Source organism: Vicia villosa, linkage group LG6, assembly GCF_029867415.1.
Source record: "Vicia villosa cultivar HV-30 ecotype Madison, WI linkage group LG6, Vvil1.0, whole genome shotgun sequence".
NCBI classification, from domain to species: Eukaryota; Viridiplantae; Streptophyta; class Magnoliopsida; order Fabales; family Fabaceae; genus Vicia; species Vicia villosa.
Window position 1 is genome coordinate 33,258,274 of NC_081185.1, and position 17,292 is coordinate 33,275,565.

General features: G+C 35.7%; 1 long non-coding RNA gene across 1 annotated transcript; it reads left to right on the forward strand.

Annotated features, from left to right (window-relative positions):
- Nucleotides 1–6,620: 6,620 nt before the first annotated feature.
- On the forward strand, nucleotides 6,621–9,496 carry LOC131611420 (uncharacterized). Its single transcript, XR_009286895.1, has 2 exons — nucleotides 6,621–6,995; nucleotides 9,322–9,496. It is a non-coding gene; the product is annotated as an uncharacterized LOC131611420 (long non-coding RNA).
- The last annotated feature ends 7,796 nt before the right edge of the window (nucleotides 9,497–17,292 follow it).

Below are 17,292 nucleotides of genomic sequence, written 5' to 3' on the forward strand. Positions count from 1 at the left end.
TCTGTTTGGACCAGTCCAAACAGCATCTGTCAGAGGGGAGAAATATGGATTAGTCATCGTAGATGATTATAGCCGCTGGACATGGGTAAAGTTCTTAAAACACAAGGATGAGTCTCATTCAGTGTTCTTTGAATTCTGCACTCAGATACAATCAGAGAAGGAGTGCAAAATCATAAAGGTCAGAAGTGATCATGGTGGTGAATTTGAGAACAGATTCTTTGAGGAGTTCTTCAAAGAAAATGGTATTGCCCATGATTTCTCTTGCCCTAGAACTCCACAGCAAAATGGAGTCGTAGAGCGAAAGAATAGGACTCTACAAGAAATGGCCAGAACTATGATCAATGAAACCAATATGGCTAAGCACTTCTGGGCAGAAGCAATAAACACTGCATGTTATATTCAGAATAGAATCTCTATAAGACCTATTCTAAATAAGACTCCTTATGAATTGTGGAAGAACAGAAAGCCCAACATTTCATATTTTCATCCTTTTGGATGTGTCTGTTTCATTTTGAATACTAAAGATCATCTTGGTAAGTTTGATTCTAAGGCACAAAAATGTTTCCTTCTTGGATATTCTGAACGCTCTAAAGGCTACAGAGTATACAACACTGAAACATTTGTTGTAGAAGAATCAATAAAAATCAGATTTGATGATAATCTTGGTCTTGAAAAGCCAAAGCAGGTTGAGAATTTTGCAGATATAGATATTGATATATCAAAAGCTGTAGAACCAAGAAGCAAAGTTTCAGAAGCTGAAAATCTCAGAAGCAAAGAATCAGAAGATCAAGTTGCTGCATCTTTAGAGAATCTCAGAATTTCTGAAGAGCCAACAGTCAGAAGATCTTCTAGACTCACGTCAGCTCACTCAGAAGATGTGATTCTTGGAAAGAAAGATGATCCTATCAGAACAAGATTCCTTAAGAACAATGCAGAATGTCAATTAGGTCTTGTTTCTTTGATCGAGCCAACTTCTGTTGATCAAGCTCTAGAAGATCCAGACTGGATAATTTCCATGCAAGAAGAACTTAATCAGTTTACAAGGAATGATGTATGGGATCTTGTTCCTAGACCAAAAGGTTTCAACATCATTGGTACAAAGTGGGTTTTCAGAAACAAGCTTAGCGAGAAGGGAGAAGTGGTAAGAAACAAAGCCAGACTGGTGGCTCAGGGTTATAGTCAGCAAGAAGGTATTGACTATACAGAAACCTTTGCACCAGTGGCCAGGTTAGAATCTATTCGCTTATTGATTTCTTTTGCCACTCACCATAACATCACTCTGTATCAGATGGATGTTAAGAGTGCCTTCTTAAATGGTTATATAGATGAGGAAGTCTATGTCCACCAACCTCCTGGTTTTGAAGACTCTAAGTCTCCAGAACATGTTTTCAAACTTAAGAAATCATTGTATGGATTGTGTAACACCCCGAATTTAATTAAATTGGTTAATTAAATTATTGAAGGATTTAAATATTTGATTTAGTCGGAATTGGATCGTCGGTGTTATTTAAGGGCGTATTTGGAATTATATAAATCGAAGTCGGATAGTCAGAAAATAATATTAAGAATAATATTATTTATAAGTCGGAATTATTATATTGAAGAAATTATTATTATAAGTGATATAATTGATTATTTGAGATATATCTCTTATTGGGCCTAAATTGATTTTGGAGGATACTAAATAAAGAGAGGATTTAAACACTAAGCCCAATTGGTTTTATATTAGGGTTTTAGAGATGGAAAAGGGTAGTTGTCATTTTGGGAGGAATCAAGAATAGAGGAGAAAGAGGCAAGCAATGAAGAAGAAGAAGGAGCTTAGAAATTTTCATCCATGGTGCCAAATTGAAGATGCAATTAGAGACCCATTGAGTGCTTCCATTGAATAAGGTAAGGGTGGGGTTCTCTTCCTATAATGGGGCTTATGAAACCTTGTATGTTGGGGATTTGGGTTTAGGGTATAAATTTATTATTGTGTTGCCATTGTTTGAAAATGTTCTGTCCAACAAAAATTGAAATTGAAATAGGATGAATTCTGTGTATTTAAAATTTGGAAACGAAGAGGAAATAAGATGCCTTACTGTTCGGCATTACTTGCCGTAGATGAACGACACCAGTTGCAAGGGTGGGTAGCGGTTCATTAAGCTACTATACTTACATCTCATGCTAATTATGTTTCATACACATGTGAACTTGTTCTTTTCTTTTAAATTTCATAACTGTGTATTGTTCCATTGCTTCTTTCCTGTTTGATCTATGTACCATTTGTTCCATGTCAATTAGTGTTCATAAAGTATTCATATATAGTGGGTTGATGCAAATGGGAAAAAGAAATCTCACCTAAGCCACTTACTGTTCGTTTTATGCCATTAGGATGTCTACGGTTCTGTTTCATTCATATTCTATCCTATAGCTTCTTTTTTTTCTTCTATTCATGCCTTACACTGTAACTTAATAATATGTATTGGTATGCTACATGTGAATGAATGATAATGATGTGGAATATAATTAGAAACATATAGAATTGATAAATAAATAAAAAGTCTCGTTTGATCGAAATAGCCGAATTAAGCGGTAAAATTAGTTATCCGGAATTTGATGAAAATTTACGTGGTAGCTAAGTTTAATTAGTAGATTAACGTGGTAACGTTATTTTGTTGAAATTGTGATATTTTACGAATGGACTAAAATTGTGTTTGGTTTAAATATTTTTTATAAATAAATTATAATAATTTAATAGAATTGTCAATAGAGTTGTTAAAGTCGACAATAAGTTGTCAGAGTTGTTTTGAATTATTAAGAGTCATATTTTTATTTGTTTTGAGTAATTCTGACATGTTTAGAGTTGTCAGTGTATAACGTCGGTGTTTGTTTTTTTTATTGGAACTTTAACAATTCATATCTTTTGAACCGTAACTCCGTTTGAGTCTCCGTTCGAGGCGTTAGAAAGCTAACGCGATATTCTTTTTAATAAAAATGGTCTTGAGCAGTAGAATGCTAGAAAATTGGAAATGGAGTAGAAATAGAAGTGAATTAAATTAATATAGTGTGATTATTAATTGGTTGATTAAATTAATAGTTGAATTAATTTCAATGTGTTTAATTGATTAGAATATAATTTGGAATTAGATTAACTATTTGGTTTGTCGATAAATTACGATATTTTGAGAATTTATCCGTAATTGTGTTTTGATTGAATATGTATGTTGAGAAATATATATTATTATGTCAATGATTTTGTTTTGATATTGATTCTCTGTGGGTAGTTGGATAGCATTAATTTTAATGATTAATTGCTTGATTTTAAATGTGTATGTTCATATATAATGGGCAAAATGAGAATTAACATGAGATAGTATGGTTACTAGTGTTAATTGGATTTTGTGAATCGTAATTGATTAATTGACCTTTTATATGTGAATGATATGTATGTGTTGTGAATGTTGTGTACAATTGGTGGATAATTCATCGAGTTGAATTATTGTGATATGATAAATATTAAGATGGTAGAGATGATCTTAATTGCATATGTTTGATTAATATTGTACATACATTCATATCATGGATGCCTTGAAACAAAGGTGGTTTGCTTTGGAACATAAGCGTGGCTTGGATTCTAGAATGAATCGGAAAGCGGTAAACTATATGTTTACATTTGGTGGCTTTGGTCTTGTCCGGATCTGAAGCGTGGCTAGATTCTATATGAATCGGAAGCGGTGGAACTTTGGGTCCATATTGGGTACCACATGCATAGAGTCACATGTCTTGCATTGAGTCACATTGAGGTTAAGTGATGTTTGAATATATGCATTTATGTGATTGTCATGTGTACATGAGATGTGATAATTGATATTGGTGATGTTTTGATATATAATTGGTTAAACGTGTGAATATGTGATAATGATGGATTGTGTATATATTTGGGATAATAGTATTGAATCTTTTGAGTATTATACTATTGAATTTTGTGCTTACTTGAATATGTGAAATTTATTAGATGATACTATTTACATAATTATGACTTGTTGTGCGATGAAAAGTATGAGAGATTAATGAAATGTGGAAGTATGATGTGTATGGTAACTGTTGATACTTGCGATGTAATGATTTTATATGTCTGAATCCTAGCATGCAATTTATCATGCGCCCACTTATATGATTTGATATCTCACCCTTTTTTTCTTGTTTCGCCGTTGCCTTTATATTGGCAACGTGCAGGTATTCAAGTATGAAGATTTAGTTGCCGTTACTCGAGTCGGTTGTCGCTCTGATACGTAGCACTCTGGGGGGAACGATTTATACTATTATTGATGTTGTTATCTAATTGTTTAATTTTGGTTGGACACAATGTTAAGTTAACTGAAGATATTTTATTGAATACATTCTTAAGTGATTCCGCTGTGTTTTAATAAAATAAGTTATTCTATTTCAAAGGTGCTATGTATCCGCTTTATGCGACGAGGTGATTTGTTTTGTTTTGATTATGTGACGCCTCATTTGTTTATTGAGAAATTTTGAAAAAAACTCTGATTTATATATATTTGCCGGGTAGAAATGGGGTGTTACAATAGTGGTATCAGAGCAAGTCGGTCCGTCCGGCCTAGTTGTCGGGTCAGTTGAGTTGTGTGACAGTTGAATGCTGTCAGTGTTTTATTTCTTAGTACGCGACATGTGTGTGAAACACTGTCAGTACTTGTTTGCTTTGTTGTAGGGATTGGTTTGATTACAAGTGGGGGAGAAGTTTTACTTCTTGAAGATGTTTCTGTTGTAAGGGATGGTCAAGTATGCTGAGTGGCGATGTTCAGCACGGTTGAGGACTGAGAACTTGTCGGTGTGTTTAACCTTTGCGTTTGATGCCGGTGTTTGACAAGTGTTAAAGTGATAAAGCTGCGGTAGACTTTATGTTAGACTCGCATAAGTGATTAATTGACGTAGTCGATGTGTGAAGTGTTGTGAATCGCAAATCCGAGTTGGAACTCGAGAATGCGCGTAGCTTGAGTTTCGGATATCTGATTTGAACTCTGTTTGAAGCATCAGAAAGATAACGAGATGAAGTGTATTATAAGAATAATTTCCGCAACCGTAATAGAGTTGATTTTGACGTGATGATGTTGGGATGGACTGTAGTTTGTCGTCGAAGTTATTTGAGGAGTTTGGGAGATAACATAAAAATTGTCGATGCTTGACGTTGATGTTTACAATTCGAATAACGTTAGAGATTTGTATCTTGGGTTTCGAGTATCAGTTGGACGTACCGTTTGAGCCTACGAAGAGGTGAAGTTGTATTCTACCTTATGGAAATGTGTAATCCTGTTGAATAAGAATGGTTATAACCGCAAATGTCTGAAGCGAAGTTAAGCAGAACTTGTTGTTGATGATTAAGATGAGAGAACGAGATGTTCGGTATTACAGATGATTTGAGTACTGATGACTTTTAAGGAAGAGTGAAGTAGTAGCAAAGAAAAAGTCAGACTTAGGGATGATAGAAGTCGTATTTGGGATGCCAAAAGTGGCGGTGTGTATAAAAGAAGGACTGCATGGAATTTCTATCGCTAGTTTATCGTGAGGATGACTTCGGTTCAAAAAAAAAATTGTGTGATGCTAAGTGATTATGAATTAGACTTTTGTATTATGTTTGGACGTCGGTGTCTCATTGACAAGATCGATTGATAAGGTAAGATGTTGTAGGAATTGTAAAAGCCTAAAGTGAATCATTGGATTACGTCGTGTTATTGGATTTAAGTGGAAATTCGGAAAGGACGTTATTTTGATGTAACAACGATTTATACTCCACTAAGGTTGTCGGATACTAATTGGCAAATTGGGGAACTGATCACCCTCAATCTATTGTTAATGGTAGACGAAACTCGTGTTGGACGTTATAGATTTGTCTTGTTGTCTTAATAGTGTAGAAAGAGTCTATATTTTATCATGAAGATAGTCGCCCATCAAGTTGTGTAGCTTGGTAAGAAGGATGGTTGAGTTAGAATTAGATGAGATTAACAATCGTTGTGGTACGTTTTATGCAAGCGAGTGTCGCAAAGTGAAAGATTGGATTTATCAAGTAAACAACGATGTGAGGATCAGTATTGAAGAAAGTTTGTATTGGATTGAGAATTTGTGAACTGTATAAGTAGACGGGATTTTATCGAGAATGGTGACTTAAAAGAGAATTATCAGAGTTGATCAGCGGAAGCATTAGGTGACATTGTTGTTGTAAGGCTTGAGGGAGTAAGAAATTATATGTCACAAGTCGGTAAAGATGAGTTATCTTGATATTTGGATTGATAGACTGTTGGAATAAGTGTGATGCGCCAGAATACTGCATTGAGTCGTTGATTATTGCAAAACTGGTAAGAACTGTAATGTGTTAGTGTTCATGAGAATCGTTGTCTTAACGAAAAGGTAGTGATCGATGTGTTACCAAGCGCGATTTGGAGATTGATATTTGGATACGAGGTTTGTGTTTGGATGGTGTTGAGCCAATTTTCGAGGACGAAAATATTCTAAGTGGGGGAGAGTTGTAACACCCCGAATTTAATTAAATTGGTTAATTAAATTATTGAAGGATTTAAATATTTGATTTAGTCGGAATTGGATCGTCGGTGTTATTTAAGGGCGTATTTGGAATTATATAAATCGAAGTCGGATAGTCAGAAAATAATATTAAGAATAATATTATTTATAAGTCGGAATTATTATATTGAAGAAATTATTATTATAAGTGATATAATTGATTATTTGAGATATATCTCTTATTGGGCCTAAATTGATTTTGGAGGATACTAAATAAAGAGAGGATTTAAACACTAAGCCCAATTGGTTTTATATTAGGGTTTTAGAGATGGAAAAGGGTAGTTGTCATTTTGGGAGGAATCAAGAATAGAGGAGAAAGAGGCAAGCAATGAAGAAGAAGAAGGAGCTTAGAAATTTTCATCCATGGTGCCAAATTGAAGATGCAATTAGAGACCCATTGAGTGCTTCCATTGAATAAGGTAAGGGTGGGGTTCTCTTCCTATAATGGGGCTTATGAAACCTTGTATGTTGGGGATTTGGGTTTAGGGTATAAATTTATTATTGTGTTGCCATTGTTTGAAAATGTTCTGTCCAACAAAAATTGAAATTGAAATAGGATGAATTCTGTGTATTTAAAATTTGGAAACGAAGAGGAAATAAGATGCCTTACTGTTCGGCATTACTTGCCGTAGATGAACGACACCAGTTGCAAGGGTGGGTAGCGGTTCATTAAGCTACTATACTTACATCTCATGCTAATTATGTTTCATACACATGTGAACTTGTTCTTTTCTTTTAAATTTCATAACTGTGTATTGTTCCATTGCTTCTTTCCTGTTTGATCTATGTACCATTTGTTCCATGTCAATTAGTGTTCATAAAGTATTCATATATAGTGGGTTGATGCAAATGGGAAAAAGAAATCTCACCTAAGCCACTTACTGTTCGTTTTATGCCATTAGGATGTCTACGGTTCTGTTTCATTCATATTCTATCCTATAGCTTCTTTTTTTTTTCTATTCATGCCTTACACTGTAACTTAATAATATGTATTGGTATGCTACATGTGAATGAATGATAATGATGTGGAATATAATTAGAAACATATAGAATTGATAAATAAATAAAAAGTCTCGTTTGATCGAAATAGCCGAATTAAGCGGTAAAATTAGTTATCCGGAATTTGATGAAAATTTACGTGGTAGCTAAGTTTAATTAGTAGATTAACGTGGTAACGTTATTTTGTTGAAATTGTGATATTTTACGAATGGACTAAAATTGTGTTTGGTTTAAATATTTTTTATAAATAAATTATAATAACTTAATAGAATTGTCAATAGAGTTGTTAAAGTCAACAATAAGTTGTCAAAGTTGTTTTGAATTATTAAGAGTCATATTTTTATTTGTTTTGAGTAATTCTGACATGTTTAGAGTTGTGAGTGTATAACGTCGGTGTTTGTTTTTTTATTGGAACTTTAACAATTCATATCTTTTGAACCGTAACTCCGTTTGAGTCTCCGTTCGAGGCGTTAGAAAGCTAACGCGATATTCTTTTTAATAAAAATGGTCTTGAGCAGTAGAATGCTAGAAAATTGGAAATGGAGTAGAAATAGAAGTGAATTAAATTAATATAGTGTGATTATTAATTGGTTGATTAAATTAATAGTTGAATTAATTTCAATGTGTTTAATTGATTAGAATATAATTTGGAATTAGATTAACTATTTGGTTTGTCGATAAATTACGATATTTTGAGAATTTATCCGTAATTGTGTTTTGATTGAATATGTATGTTGAGAAATATATATTATTATGTCAATGATTTTGTTTTGATATTGATTCTCTGTGGGTAGTTGGATAGCATTAATTTTAATGATTAATTGCTTGATTTTAAATGTGTATGTTCATATATAATGGGCAAAATGAGAATTAACATGAGATAGTTTGGTTACTAGTGTTAATTGGATTTTGTGAATCGTAATTGATTAATTGACCTTTTATATGTGAATGATATGTATGTGTTGTGAATGTTGTGTACAATTGGTCGATAATTCATCGAGTTGAATTATTGTGATATGCTAAATATTAAGATGGTAGAGATGATCTTAATTGCATATGTTTGATTAATATTGTACATACATTCATATCATGGATGCCTTGAAACAAAGGTGGTTTGCTTTGGAACATAAGCGTGGCTTGGATTCTAGAGTGAATCGGAAAGCGGTAAACTATATGTTTACATTTGGTGGCTTTGGTCTTGTCCGGATCTGAAGCGTGGCTAGATTCTATATGAATCGGAAGCGGTGGAACTTTGGGTCCATATTGGGTACCACATGCATAGAGTCACATGTCTTGCATTGAGTCACATTGAGGTTAAGTGATGTTTGAATATATGCATTTATGTGATTGTCATGTGTACATGAGATGTGATAATTGATATTGGTGATGTTTTGATATATAATTGGTTAAACGTGTGAATATGTGATAATGATGGATTGTGTATATATTTGGGATAATAGTATTGAATCTTTTGAGTATTATACTATTGAATTTTGTGCTTACTTGAATATGTGAAATTTATTAGATGATACTATTTACATAATTATGACTTGTTGTGCGATGAAAAGTATGAGAGATTAATGAAATGTGGAAGTATGATGTGTATGGTAACTGTTGATACTTGCGATGTAATGATTTTATATGTCTGAATCCTAGCATGCAATTTATCATGCGCCCACTTATATGATTTGATATCTCACCCTTTTTTTCTTGTTTCGCCGTTGCCTTTATATTGGCAACGTGCAGGTATTCAAGTATGAAGATTTAGTTGCCGTTACTCGAGTCGGTTGTCGCTCTGATACGTAGCACTCTGGGGGGAACGATTTATACTATTATTGATGTTGTTATCTAATTGTTTAATTTTGGTTGGACAAAATGTTAAGTTAACTGAAGATATTTTATTGAATACATTCTTAAGTGATTCCGCTGTGTTTTAATAAAATAAGTTATTCTATTTCAAAGGTGCTATGTATCCGCTTTATGCGACGAGGTGATTTGTTTTGTTTTGATTATGTGACGCCTCATTTGTTTATTGAGAAATTTTGAAAAAAACTCTGATTTATATATATTTGCCGGGTAGAAATGGGGTGTTACAGATTGAAGCAAGCTCCTAGAGCTTGGTACGAAAGATTAAGTTCTTTCCTTCTGGACAATGGTTTCACTAGAGGACAAGTGGATACGACTTTCTTCTGTAAAACATCTAAGAATGACATTTTAATTTGTCAAATTTATGTTGATGATATTATTTTTGGAACATCTAATGCTTCACTTGGAAAGGAGTTTGCTAAGTCTATGCAGGCTGAATTTGAAATGAGTATGATGGGAGAACTCAAGTATTTTCTTGGAATTCAAATCAATCAAACTTCTGATGGAACATATGTTCATCAAACGAAGTATGTGAAAGAACTTCTGAAGAAGTTTAATCTTTCTGAAAGCAAAGAAGCCAAAACTCCTATGCATCCAACGTGTGTTCTAGGTAAGGATGAGGTAAGTAAAAAGGTTGATCAGAAGTTGTACAGAGGTATGATTGGATCTCTTTTATATTTAACTGCTTCTAGACCTGATATTATATTCAGTGTTTGTTTATGCGCTAGATTCCAATCAGATCCTAGAGAATCTCACTTAATTGCTGTTAAGAGAATTATGAGGTATCTGAAAGGTACTACTAATGTTGGTTTAGTCTACAGAAGATCTAAAGAATACAACTTAGTAGGATTTTGTGATGTTGACTATGCTGGAGACAAAATTGAAAGGAAGAGTACTTCAGGAAGTTGTCAATTTCTAGGAAGTCACCTGATCTCCTGGTACAGCAAGAAGCAAGCTACCATTGCCCTCTCAACAACAGAAGCAGAATATGTTGCTGCTGCTGGTTGTAGCACACAAATGCTCTGAATGAAGAGTCAGCTAGAAGATTATCAAATATATGAGAGTAACATTCCTATCTTCTGTGATAATACTTCTGCCATATGTTTATCTAAAAATCCTATCTTACATTCCAAAGCTAAACATATTAAGATTAAACATCATTTCATTAGGGACTATGTTCAGAAGGGTGTTCTCTCTTTAAACTTTGTGGATATAGACCATCAATGGGCTGATATCTTTACAAAACCCCTTGCTGAAGATAGGTTTAAGTTCATTCTGAAGAATATCAGTATGGACTTATGTCCAGAATGAGAAGATAAGAAGGTCTTACGTATGGCTAAGTTCTGAAATGTGTTGGGATTATGTTTTTATAAGAAGTTCTGATTATGATCAATTAGAAGTTCTTATTCTGTTATTACTAACGTTTCATTATCTAAGTTAATTCAGAATCTCTTTTAAAGTAAAACAGCTGTCATCAGTTTTTCCAGAAAATGAACACGTGTTCACTATTTTTGGACAAGCATGCGTGCAGTTGAGGAGACGCCGCCCTAGGTAACTGGGCAAATCATTTCATTCTGTCACTTTATCTCTCCTAACGTCATATCTCATTAAATGCAAATTGATGTCATGTTTTTCTGTAATCATTTCACTTAAACCATATTGCAGTTATTATTTTTTTACCCAACCTTTAATATACTCCTCTTCATCTTCATTTCATCTTTTTCACTCTCTCTCCTCATTCGTCCATCTCTTTTTGCATTCAACGCATAACCCTAGTCTGTGTCTGCATCTTTGGATCTCACCATGAATCCTTCATCAAACTCTTCAAACCAAGCAGAAATGTCTTCCACTCAACTGGTTTTTAGCAAGCGTGGTTTTGCTCCATTGAAGACCTGTTCCATTCCTGCTTCAGAAATGGAAGTTCTATGTGAATCTTCAGTGGATTTTGAAAATCTGAAGATATATGGTTTCAAACCAGAAGCAAAGACAATGGCTCAAGGCTGGTCAAACTACCTTGATAGATTGGTTGGACCAATTTATCCGGGTCTTGGGAAAGATTTTTGTGCTCATGCAACGGTTACCCCAACTGCAATCATCTCCTTCGTGTTAGGGCATGGAGTTGTGATAATTGAGAAGTTTTTAAGGAAGCTGTACAACCTGGAAGATGAAGAAGGATGTACTGGTCCTCTTCATGGCAGAGTTTGTTGGCCACGGGTTGATAGACAAATATCAAATGCAATTGGTACTGAATCCCATAAAACTGGTGTGTTGAGGTCGTTCTACCAAGTTTGGGCTGAGATTATTCTGGGATCTCTCCATCATAGAAGAAGATCATCCTCCTCATCGTACATCAGTCCTGATCATAAATATACTCTCTTCTGCATTGGAAGAAGAATTGAACTCAACATCTCCAACATTCTCTTTCAAAATTTGAAGACGTCTATTGAAGAGTCAAGAGATGAAGAACGTGAGAAGTATCCTCACCTTCCAAAAACTGCCATTCCTTTCGCCAGAATGATTTCAGACATTCTGATAGAAAGTGATTTGATGGATTCCCTAAGGACTATTGGAACGTTCAAGTTCTTTGGAGTTGTTCAAGGGCACTTTATTAATGGTTTTGATCTGTGAAGGTTGGAACTTATCAGGGAGATTACTTCTGTTCCTGTAATCCCCACAGACATTCTGACCAGAAGAATTCCGGTTGAAGGATTTGCTACCTTGTTCCAAGCAGAACTTAAAAAGGCTGTTAAGCACTATCTGGAAGCGTTTGTAAGAGCTCAATCTTCTGTTGATCCTGCATGGATTCGTGGAAGAGTGCTTCCTTCTTTGGCTGACCTTCAGAAGAAGGATAAGAAGAAGCAAGAAGCAAGACTGAAGAGAAAGGCTCAAGAAGAAGAAGCCAAGAAAGCCAAGAAGCAAAGGGTCACCTTTGATCCTGTCAAAGTAAACTCCGAAGAATATCAAGATCAGCGCATCAGGGAGTCTTTCCATACTAAAAGTACTACAAATTTTCCCAGGCAAGTATACCAACCACCTCCTTCTGAACCTCAATCTTCTATCCAACCTCCTCCTTCTGAACCTCACAACACCTTCACCACTCCAAATCCTCCTCAACCATCTCTTTCTTCACCTGTTTTGAACCCCAATCCACTAAATGTATATCCTCCCACATCTTCTGGTATCCCATCCTCATCAATCCTCCCCACAAATATTCCATCTTCATCCACCACAGCAGCTCCACCTTCTCTATCCCATCCCTTACCTCCCCGAAAATCCAACCCATATTGTCTCCTTTACCCTGACTACAAATTCACCTTCAACCCTCCTGAACCTAAACCTCATATCTTCCTGGAGTTGTTCAAGCATGAATTTGTCTCTAGGCTGGATCTCTTGCGAGACGCCTTCCTCAATGATCTTGATGATGTTTCTACTAGAAACCTTTGGAGAAGCTTTCGGCAGGATTTTCAAGTTGAAGCAATGAAAGTCCAGAAGAGACTAGTGGCTGCTGCACCTGGTTATGCTGGCTATCGACTAGAAGCTGATGATGGTGTATACTATCATCCCATCAGAAACAGGAGAGTTCTTGAGGAGAAGATGTTTGTTGATGAATTGCTAGATAATCCTTGCAGGGAAATTGTGGTCTGGAGACCTAAGTATCCAGTTCTGACTGGAGACTTCAAGTCACTGTTTGACTTTCTGAGGGAAAATCCTTCTGAGGAGGACCCCAACTTGGTCATTCCAGAAGTTGTTGATCCTCCAGAAGTTGAAGGACCTTCTGCTCCAAGGAATATTGATGCCATTCTTCAAGCTCTTGAGAATGGAGATTCTGATCTTCCTGCTCCTGAGTATGAAGAAGATGCTTATATGGGAGAAGCTGATGCTGAAGATCATCCTGTTGAGACTATTCCTGTTGAGGAAAATCATGATGATGATCTGACAATGGAAGCTGCTGTTGAGATTGTTGTCCCTCTGAACAGAAGTTGTGAAGCTTCTTCTGGTGAACCCTCTCTTCTAGTGAAGACTCTAGAGGGTATTCAGAAGAACCAAGCTAAGCTAGCTTCTCGTATGGACAAGCAAGAAGACATCAATGCTGAGTTCCGCTCTTTCATGGAGAGACAGACTGAGAGCAATGCTGGGATTCATGACATGCTGGCAAAGATTATGTCTAAGCTAGGGTCGTCTTAGTTCTCTGTGTCTTAGTTGTTTCTTTGTTTCTTGCATTTGTCTTCTATGCATCTTCCTTGTACCTTCTGATAATTCTCTTTTGCTATCAATGAAAATTATCTTCTTTTCTCTCATATTGTTTTGTTTTTCATCTGAATCTTTTGTGTTTTTGATGTTATGACAAAAAGGGGGAGAAAATGTGATAAATGATCTGATTTATATTATCAGTTGCTAGGAGAAAGTCTCCACATTTCTAACAAGAATTTGCAAGTTCTGTGTCTTTAAGTGTTTTGCAGGATTGAAGACAATCTTAAAAGCTCAACATGAGAAGCAAAGACATGGGAAAAGCAATTCTGTATGGAAATAAGCTCATGGAAATTGAAGCAAGCTGAGAGCTATGAAGCTTCAAGATCAGAAGCAAGAAGGAAGAATGTTATCATATTCTGATGATAGAATATGATCTAACTCATTCTTATCCCTTAAATGTTCTGATGCATGTTTTTGTTCTAAATATGCTCTGAAACATTATTGTTTATGCTCTGATACATATTTTATGTTCTGATTCATTCATGCTCTGACTTTTGTCGTGTAGGTTGTTTTGTAACATTTCAGGATGTAGAGATGCTCTGATGATGCTCTGGTACATTCAACAATGTTCTGATACAATCTAGCATGCAATGATCCAAGAAGAAATTCAAGCTCTGAAGCTGTCCTATGGAAGCAAGAAGCAGAAGCTATGAATGTTCTGAAGATCTAAGCATATGTGATCGTCTCAACTGAAATGGAAAATACTCAGGGAAGTCCTTTATTTATAAATTTCTTCCAGTATTTATTTCAGGGGGAGATTATTTATCTCAGGGGGAGATTGTTAATCTCAGGGGGAGACATATTCACACACTATGTTTATATGCTTATGCTAGAAATCTGTAATTGTCTTTAGCCGTCTCATATTCTGATTGCAAATTCATATCATTTATATATGTTTTTGTCATCATCGAAAAGGGGGAGATTGTTAGAACAAGATTTGTTCTGATCAATATTCTTAGTTTTGATGATAACAATGTATATGAATTTTGTATGAGATAATGTGGTACTCTAATCCTATGCAATTTCCATTTCAGGAATTATATAAAGAGTATGCACAAAATCAGCGCAAGAAGCACTGACTCAGAAGATTCAACATGCAACATTAGAACATGGTTTGGCACTGACTCAAACTTCATCTTCAACCTCACTACACTACTGTTGTAATATATTAGTGAGATTAAGCTTAAACTTAAGAGAAAATCACAGTTGTGATAATAGCTTTATAAGAAGCATTGTAACTCTTAAAAGAATTTGTTTACATTTATTTGTAAGAACTAGAGTGATCAGGTTGTTGATCAGAATACTCTAGAAAGTCTTAGAGGGTATCTAAGCAGTTTGTTCCTAGAGTGATCAGGTTGTGATCAGTATACTCTAGAAGACTTAGAAGTTGTATAAGTGGAAAACCATTGTAATCTTGTGTGATTAGTGGATTAAATCCTCAGGTGAGGTAAATCACTCCAAGGGGGTGGACTGGAGTAGTTTAGTTAACAACGAACCAGGATAAAAATCTTTGTGCAAATTGTTTTTATCTTACAAGTTGTAAAAGCTACACTTATTCAAACCCCCCCTTTCTAAGTGTTTTTCTATCCTTCACCGTGTTCACATCAATTGCTATGATAAGTCTGTGAGGTTTTCTTCTCCTGAAGAGGAAGGTGTTGAGTTGTTGTCTGCTAGACAGTTGTGTTTGTTGGTGAAATAGGATGTTCAAGTGTTTGCTTTGGTTGCATCAATGTCTGTTGAGAAACGAGCGATCATAGAAGAGTTGAAGGTGGTGTGAGAATTTCCTGAAGTTTTCCCTGATGAAATTCTTGATGTGCCGCCTGAGAGAGATGTTGAGTTCTCTATCGATCTTGTACCTGGTACTAGACCCGTGTTTATGGCACCGTACAGGATGTCTGCATCAGAGTTGTATGAATTGAAGAAGCAATTGGAACGGTTGCTTGAGAAGAGGTTTGTGAGACCTAGTGTGTCACTGTGGGAAGCTCTAGTGTTGTTGGTTAAGAAGAAGGATGGAAGTATGAGACTTTGTATTGATTATCGTCAGTTGAATAAGGTGATAATCAAGAACAAGTATCCACTTCCAAGAATTGATGAGTTGATGGATCAATTGGTTGGTGCTCGTGTCTTTAGCAAGATTGATTTGAGGTCGGGTTACCATCAGATCAAAGTGAAAGATGAGGACATGCAAAAGACGGCTTTTAGAACACGTTATGGACATTATGAGTATTCTGTGATGCCCTTTGGTGTTACTAATGCACCTGGAGTATTTATGGAGTACATGAACCGTTCATGAGTATCTGGATCGTTTTGTGGTGGTGTTCATTGATGATATTTTGATTTACTCTAAATCAGAATCAGATCATGCTGAGCATTTGAAGTTGGTATTGCAAGTCTTGAGAGAGAAGAAGTTATATGCCAAGTTGTCCAAGTGCGAGTTCTGGTTGACAAAAGTTAGTTTTCTCGGTCATGTCATTTATGGTGATGGCATTGTCGTGGATCCGTCTAAGATTGAAGCCGTGTTGAGATGGGAAAATCCTAAGTCGGTTACCGATATTCGAAGCTTTTTGGGATTAGCTGGCTATTATAGAAGGTTCATTGAAGGTTTCTCTAAGTTAGCTCTTCTGTTGACTAAGTTGACGTGCAAGGGTAAGGCTTTTGTGTGGGATGTTTTTTGTGAAGAGAGCTTTGCCGAGTTGAAGAAGAGGTTGACATCGGCACCGATTTTGATATTGCCTAATCCGGAATAATCGTTTGTGGTCTATTGTGATGCTTCTAAGATGGGACTAAGAGGTGTGCTCATGCAGAATGATAAGGTTGTTGCTTATGCGTCGGGGCAGTTGAGAGTTCATGAGAATAATTATCCTACGCATGATTTAGAGCTTGCTGCTGTTGTATTTGTTTTAAAAATTTGGAGGCATTATCTTTATGGTTCTAGATTTGAAGTATTTAGTGACCATAAGAGTTTGAAGTACTTATTTGATCAGAAGGAATTGAATATGAGGCAACGGAGATGGTTAGAGTTGTTGAAGGACTATGATTTTGGTTTGAACTATCATCCAGGAAAAGCTAATGTTGTTGCCGATGCCTTGAGTCGTAAGACTTTGCATATGTCGGCAATGATGGTTAAGGAATTGGAATTGATTGAGCAATTCCGAGATATGAGTTTAGTATGTGAAGTGACCCCTAAGAGTGTTCAATTAGGTATGTTGAAGATTAACAATGATTTTCTAGATAGTATCAAGGAAGCCCAAAAGTTGGATGTGAAATTGGTTGATTCGAGGGTTGGAATCGATCAAGTTGAGAATAGTGATTTCAAGTTGGATGCGCACGGTGTGTTGAGGTTTCGTGATCGGATTTGTATTCCTGATAATGTGGAATTGAAGAGAGCTATTCTTGAAGAAGGTCATAGGAGTAAATTGAGTATTCATCCGGGAGCTACAGAGATGTATCAAGATTTGAAGAAGTTGTTTTGGTGGTCCGGAATGAAGCGTGACATAGCTCAGTTTGTGTATGCATGTTTGATTTGTTAGAAATCGAAAGTTGAACATCAGAAGCCTGCTGGATTAATGAAACCTTTGGAGGTTCTGGAATGGAAATGGG